A 7,691-nucleotide genomic window follows, 5' to 3' on the forward strand; every position below is an offset into this window, starting at 1 on the left:
TCGTGATGGCGCCTCTCGTGAAGACAAGGCCAGCCAGTCTAACCCAATTCGTCCTTTAAAATAGTAAGTTAACACAAATAAAGTATAATCATGGTTTAATAGTACCAAATAGCGGAAAGTATAGATAAAAAATGCGGAAATCCAACCCAACACAGCCCGACATCGGGGTGTCACTAGTCATGAGCATCTATTAAGTATAAATACAACTACAAGGTCTGGAATATACAAAACAGGACTGATGAATGAAAAGGGAGAAAAGCGGTGCTGCGAACGCTGACAGCCACCTCGCTAAAACTCTGATAACCCTGCCTCCAATCAGCCAAAACCCGCTACCGGGTGTATAAATACCTGCATCTGCACACAAGGTACAGGGAGTAAAGTGAGTACTCCAACTCAGTGAGTAATAAAGGTAAATAACAACTGAGCAGTAAAAAATCACGTAAAGCATATCAACATGCTGTATGGAAGCAGTATAAAACCATTTAAGAAAGCAATGAAGCTGTGAAATCTCTTAAAAACACCTTTGCTCAGTTCAAACTTCCTTTGAAAAATAACTTTTCAAACAGTTAAGCAAATGAATGCAAAGCAGCTAGTGCAGATAAGCACAACAAAAAATGTTCGCCCATCAGGCACAATGTCTCAGAACAGTATCAGCCCCTCGGTCAATCACATAGAACAGTACCAGCCCCTCGGGCAATCACATAGAATAGTACCAGCCCCTTGGGCAATCACATAGAATAGTACCAGCCCCTCGGGCACGATTTTGTTCCTGGTCAGCCATTGTTACCTGACCAAAACGAGTCCTACAGTGCCATTGTTACCACTGTCTAAAATTTGTCCGCTCTGGTCAGTCATTGTTACCTGACCGCACAGTTTTATTCCTGGTCAGTCATTGTTACCTGACCAAGACGCGTCCTATAATGCCATTGTTACCACTGTCTAAAATTTGTCCGCTTTAGGTGGGTACTCGCGCTCACTGTGGGTGTGCAGACTCCGGAGGGGCCCCTTACGGCCCAAGCGCTATATCAAGCCACCTCGCATCATCACTCAGCATATCCTCACATCACTCAAGCCACCGCGTGGCATATAAAGTATCTCAGGCCCTCGGCCTCATATCACTCAGCATATCCTCACATGTGGCCCTCGGCCTCACTCAGTCCGGAAATCATCATAAGCCCCTCGGGCATTTGTAAAACAGTGGCTCTCAGCCCAAAATGTCATTTAGAAATATCATTTAAGTTTCAAATCTGTATAAAAGTGGCTGAGTTTGTAAAACCATAAATATCAACAGGACTGAGTTTAAATATAAGTCAAAACAGTGAGGAAATAGTGAATAAAAATCCCCAAAGGGTCCAAATAATTGGCACAAAGCCCAAATATGGCAATCAGCCCAAATCATGATGGTAACAAATAATTTTCAGTTAAATACACGGTAATTTTATCAATCAGGACGGACCAAGTCATAATCCCCAACGGTGCTCTACCCCACGCTCGCTATCCGGCGTGCAAGTCACCTCAACATAGCACTACAATGTGCAATTCGGGGTTTCAAACCCTCTGAATATCATTTACAATTATTACTCACCTCGATCCGGTCTAAACTCTAGCCCGCGATGCCTCGCCCGCACGAATCGACCTCCGGATGCTCCAAATCTAGCCACAATCGATACATATTTATTAAAATATGCTAAGGGAGCGAAGCCCACTCGAAAATATCCAATTTAACATCAAAATCCCGAAATTGCTCAAACCCGGCCCCCGGGCCCACGCTTCGGAATTCGACGAAACTCACAAAATCCGACAACCCATTCAACCACGAGTCCAACCATACAAATTTTACCAAAATCCGACAACAATTCGGCCTCCAAATCATCAAATCTTATTTTCAACCTATAAGAAAATGGACTTGTAGTGGCGACCTTTAGTGGCGGCCATAAAAGTCGGGACTAAAACTAAAGATTTAGTGGCGACTAATCTAGTTGCTGCTGAACGTGGCACTATTAGAAGCGACAAGCCTAGTCGCTACAGAATGTTCCATGATCAGCGGCGGCTTTTAAGGAGTCGCTGCTAGTACCTGCCATTCTAGGTAAAAAATTCGACTCCCGCGAAAAACAAAAATTTGGGCCAAAAACCTTTAGTGACGACCCATTTGATCGCCACTAATCCAATTTTGGAGGAGTAAGTAAAGAATCTCAGTTCACTACAAGCGATCCATATCTCTCCAAAACCCTTATCTCCCCTGAAGCCTATCGTCTCCCCAAATCCAAATCCACATCCTCCTTGTCTCTCTAAAATTGAAGCCCGTCGTCTTCAAAATCACAACTGCTTCGTTTCTCCAAAACTGAAACCCAGTCGTGGAAGATTTCTTTGAAACCCCATCGCCAATGGAAGGTTTTCCCCAATGGAAGCTGAAATGGAAGGAGATATAGAACTTCATAGTGCCCTCGATGATGGCGTCGTTAAGTTACCCTTTCTCTCTATCAGTATTAGTGCTTCTCTTCTCTTTTCTTTTTCTTGTGAAAAAGCCCTAATTAGCAGAGGATTTAAAACCTTTTATTTTGTAAGGGATTGGATGAGACGAAGAAACATTAAAGAAGATGGTATATGAATCTTCTGCTCTCCGTACGATGCAAGCCAAAGTTGTGAAAGACATGAGTTCTGTTCAAGGTCCTCTTTTTACCTTTTTATCCTTGATTTCTGTTTGATATGTTACTTTTAGTGGGTTGTATGTTTGATATTCTGACAATTTTTGTAAAAACAATTATGATCTTTGGGTTGTTGGATCTAAATAAGGATTTCTCTCTTTTGTGTTAAACCCCTAAAAAGTATGCCTACTGCACACCTTATTTGAAACTACTAAAATGTTACTTTAATTTTCATAGAGTTTACTATAGTAACTGATTAAAAGTATTACCAGAGATTTGATGAAGTTCAGCTTGTCGTCGGAAATAAAAGATCCAATTTTCAGTAGAGTTTATTGGTTGCTGTAATTTTTCAGCTCCTCTTAGTTGACCTAATAAAATATCCTTTTCTAGTCGATGAACACGGACAAAGAGAGGGGGCTAAAAATTTTTATTTTTATCTCCTTTCTGGAGTAGCTTAGTAGAATCATACGGACAAAAATTGGTGGAATTATATGGAGGATTCATATAGCAAAGCCAATCGTAAGTAGTTTGGGGTTGAAGCCTAATGGATTTGTTTGATTCTGTTTGGAGGATTAAATTAATTGCTATCTCGTTTTCCATAAACAAGGATAGCAAATTTCATGTTATATATGAATACACAAAGATTATTATTGATTATCAGTGGATCTGATTAATTGTCAGGAATTGGATGGGACGAAGAAATGATTAAAGGAAATGGAAGATGAGGTTGCTGCTCCCCGTGAGATGCAAGCCAAAGTTGGTAAGTTGTTGGGGATATTTATTTTCTTGTGTTGTAGTTTTCTGCTCTTATTTTTAGTTCTTACCATTCCCTACAGCATAATATGCAATCCTTCCTTTTGTCTCAAAATAATTGTGCTAACTTGAGTTTGGTAGTTATTGTGAAATTTGATTGTAAAGCACTTGGTTTTATCTTTTAAAACTAGAAAGTTTCCTGGTACGTAGAAACTATTAACGGGATATTATTACATTATAGTCTTTTATGGTCGAAGTAAGTCGTAGAACCATGAAAGACCGTCAAACAAATGTATTATGCAGTTGAATGAGCTTGTTGGACTTCAAGACCTTGTATGCCAAAAAAGAGCTCTACTTTAATTATGCTTTGCGTGTGAACTGTGAAAGATTCATAAAACTACTTTGCTGCAGATTAAGGTTCTGGTTCTAGGAGGAAATTGAAGCTGAAAATTAAGTTTCTTAGTCTAACTAGAGCCATATTTCCCACTTTAAAGTTAATGGTGTAATTAAAGATAAGCATTGTATAAAAGATTTTTTATATTCTAGTATTTTGCAGGAGCTTCATGTTACAAAATAAAGATCAAGTACTCTTTCTATAAGTCTGTGATAGTTATCTTTGCTAGTAAAATATTGAATTTGGTGTCTTTTAGGTATATATACTTTCGATGGGCAGATGCTTGACTTAAAATGGACCTTTAGATTTTCGATGGACTAGCAAAAAATTGCAGTGGCAGGGAATGACTTGATATTCTTCTCGATTGGAAAATAGAGCTTACTAGGTTGTGTCTTGCGTTGTTTCACATGAAGATAAATGAAATGGAACAAACTTTCGAATTGCAGGAAGATAATTATGACAGGAGACAAACTTTTCTTCCAAATCACCTTTATTTCTTTGGCATGTGTTTTCTCTGAACCAAAATATGCTAAAGGAACTTTTTCTTTGGGAGTATATTTTAACGATCGATTCAACTTTAAATCTTGGTATCTACGTGAAAGGGACTCCAGTTTCTTCCGTCTAGATGGTTTGTTGTTAAGAAGTTACCGACGAAGAAAAGGATATCATAATTGACCTTCAAAAAAAAAAAAAAAAAGTACATAATACTTTGATCTTGAAGGGCCAAAATGAAGTGTATTCAAATAAAGCAAACTTTCATTTCCTTCTACCGGTTTGTCTTGGTGCAGCATTTCTATGCATTGAGTTGATGTTATCAAGAATGGAAATTTCACTGTGCTAGTTTTTGCTTTGGAGTTGGCTGGAGGATGAGTAAAGTAGCCCTTTCCTTGGCCTGGTTTTTGATGATTCCGGGTTACTACTAATTATGTGATGTAGTCCGTAAGTCTATTATTGTAATTTCATCTCTCTAACTAGATTCTTATTGTGGCAAATTGATAGCTTTACTTAAGGTGAATGTTTTGCCTTATAATACAAATACTTGGTATTTTGTCTCCGCTTCACCTTCTTTGTTTGGAAAATATACCCACTATTTAAGTTTTTCTTTTTAACAGTTAAATGCTAATGAGAATCCTTTACAAAAACATTCGTAAACCAGGAATATACTAATAGTGAATACAACATCTTTGCGTTGAAGTTTTATATATTGTTACCTTGGGGAATTCATCTCTTCATTAGCTTAATTTGTTGAATTGATAATTATTGTTAGCTTGTATTTTTGACAAATCCTTATTGTTTTTTACTGAAACTCTTCCTTGGGAGTTGGTGAAAGTCAATTGCTTTAGTTAACTGTATCATTATAATATTTGTAATTTAGGCTTGAGGAATGCTTCTGGTTCTAGTTGTATACTGATGTTCTAGACATACTATTTTTTAGGCTAGGAGTCACAATTCTAGGTGGTGGTTATTACAGGAAGGATTTTGGTATTATCATGCTGAAGCAACACACTGGATGCTCGTCTATTGAATTCTCGATACTCCTCACACACAACTTGCTAATGCTTCTCATTATGTTGGTATTGGTGCTCTCATTCTGAACAACAATGGGCAGGTTTATTAAGTTTATTTAATGTTTCACTTAAGTTAGGAGTAATTATATGATAGGTAAGATTAGTTTGCCATAATATTTCTAAGAGGAATTAAGTTACTCCACTTGGCAGGTATTGGTAGTTAAAGAAAAATTTAAAAAATGCACGGGGACTTGGGAGTTTCCCACTGGCATTGCTGAAGAGGTGTACAAAATTGTATCTTTTTCTAATCAACATTGCTGAAGAGGTGTACAAATTTATATCTTTTTCTATTCAGCTTTTAACAAGTTAGCTTCTCCAGTGAGCACTTCTGGAGTTGCTCATAAAGTTAGTGTACATTTCTGGTGCCTCTTGATCTACTTCTAGTGGTTAATGTATTTGATATTCGTAGATTTTCGTACATAGTCCTTCTAGTATCAATGGTCCCCCCACCCAATCAGCTTATATAAATAGTTAAATGTGTTTAAAGTTCTTACTACAATTTTATTGTGATCACCCCTTTTAATGTTAGTATTAAATTATGAGATTGTCAAAATGACCATGTGTTATGTTTTTCTTAATAACAGGAACAAGGTTCTTAAACAACCACAAATGACGGTTGACCAAGGAAGAGTTTGAAGACACTTAGATTTTATTTTTTCTTTTCTTCTCGTATGTATTTGCGTACAATGACAATGAGCAATGAAGTATTGTGTAGTATATATTTAACTCACTTTGTGATAATGAAAGCATTTATAATATTTGACTTGAGAAATATTTTTGTTGGTTGTTGAATAATTTTGGTGTGATTTTATTATTGGTAGTAATTGATGAAAAATGTATTAACTTTTGGTTATTGTAGTTGTTGAAAAAACAGGTTTTAGTGGCGACTAACCTTGTCACAGAAGCAATAAGTATATGTGGCAAACCTAATGTCGCCTCTAAGTATCAAGCTATTATGCGACTGGAGTTGCCACTGCAGCTATAATTGTTTTAGTGGCGACCGGAAGCGCTACTAAATTTCTTTCTTCAGTAGCGACCTACTTAAGATTTGTTTCGTGGAACTTTTTTGTGGCATATTTTTTTTATTATTTGAGGCGACTAGAGTCGCCACAATAGTGACTTGTTGTGGCGATTATAATGAGTCGTCACAAAAAACATTTAGTTACGGTAGCGCTTGCAGCAACCGTAAGATCGCCACTATATGTCTTTGGTGGCGACTTTATCCTCTTTTGTGGCGACTTTTGTCGCCACTATAGGTCTGATATCCCTAGGCCCAAATTCCCAATTTTCACTTCAGAAACATGTAATCTAGTCGGATTATTCGATGATAATTCAATATTATATAGTAGAAATGATCACAAGTGACTTACCTCAAGATTTCCCATGATTTCTTGCAAAAACAATCGCCCCAAGCCTTGTTCTTTCACAAGAAAAACGTGAAAATGAGCTAAAAAAACCATAACAGCATTAATAACCCGATTCTGGTCGCTAAAATACCCATTCCCGTCGCTAAAAGTGCCAAATCTGGTCGCTAAAGGTGCACACCAGAACCTGCTGCACCAGCAATATTTATTTTCACTAAAAAGGCTCTAACTCCATCATACAAACTCGGAATTTGATGATTCTTGTTCCTATGAATCACAAATAATGATACGAACATATTCCTTCAATCAAACTCAATTCGGAGCTCGTTTGCTCGGTGCGATATCCATTTTGCTCGTTAAACAATTAACTCATGTTTCGCGTCAAAAACCCTATCGTGACTTGATGAAATTAGACCAAACTTTCCAGATCAGTCCTATAATTCATTATCAAAATTCCGGAAGTCTCGAAATCAAATTTCGATCTCTAGAACTAAAAATGGACCTTTGGATCATTACACGTTTATGCTCAAAATGACAAAAATCTTCCAAAAACTCTTCCAAAACTTATCCGAGCCTCATGGGACCCTGACCAAACATGCCAACATAATTCGTAACATCATTCAAACCTGTTCCAATCATCAAAACACCTCAAACAACATCAAATTACCCAAAACTCATCGAATTCAAGCCTAAGTTTCCAAAAACTTCCGAAATACACTTTCGATCAAAAACCCGACCAAACGATGTCCGAATGACCTGAAATTTTGCACACACATCCCAAATGACACAATGAAGCTACAGCAACTCTCGGAATTCCATTCCGACCCTTGGATCAAAATCTCACCTATCAATCGGAAATCGCCAAAATACTAACTTCGCCAATTCAAGCCTAATTCTACACCGGACCTTCAAAACCACTTCCGATCACACTCCTAAGTCACAAATCACCTCTCGGAGCTAACCGAAC

At 37.6% G+C, this 7,691-nt stretch overlaps 1 long non-coding RNA gene across 7 annotated transcripts; it reads left to right on the top strand.

The window, feature by feature from the left end:
* Window positions 2,112-6,134, top strand: LOC109234154. Of its 7 annotated transcripts, XR_002069141.1 has the most exons (6): window positions 2,112-2,667; window positions 3,327-3,405; window positions 4,581-4,731; window positions 5,264-5,401; window positions 5,511-5,705; window positions 5,945-6,134. It is a non-coding gene; the product is annotated as an uncharacterized LOC109234154 (long non-coding RNA). The 7 variants fall into 7 exon arrangements; XR_002069140.1 differs by lacking the exon at window positions 5,511-5,705 and having other exon boundaries at window positions 2,115-2,667; XR_002069144.1 differs by lacking the exon at window positions 5,511-5,705 and having other exon boundaries at window positions 2,115-2,667; window positions 5,264-5,366.

The sequence above is a fragment of the Nicotiana attenuata genome, chromosome 11, assembly GCF_001879085.1.
Source record: "Nicotiana attenuata strain UT chromosome 11, NIATTr2, whole genome shotgun sequence".
NCBI lineage: Eukaryota > Viridiplantae > Streptophyta > Magnoliopsida > Solanales > Solanaceae > Nicotiana > Nicotiana attenuata.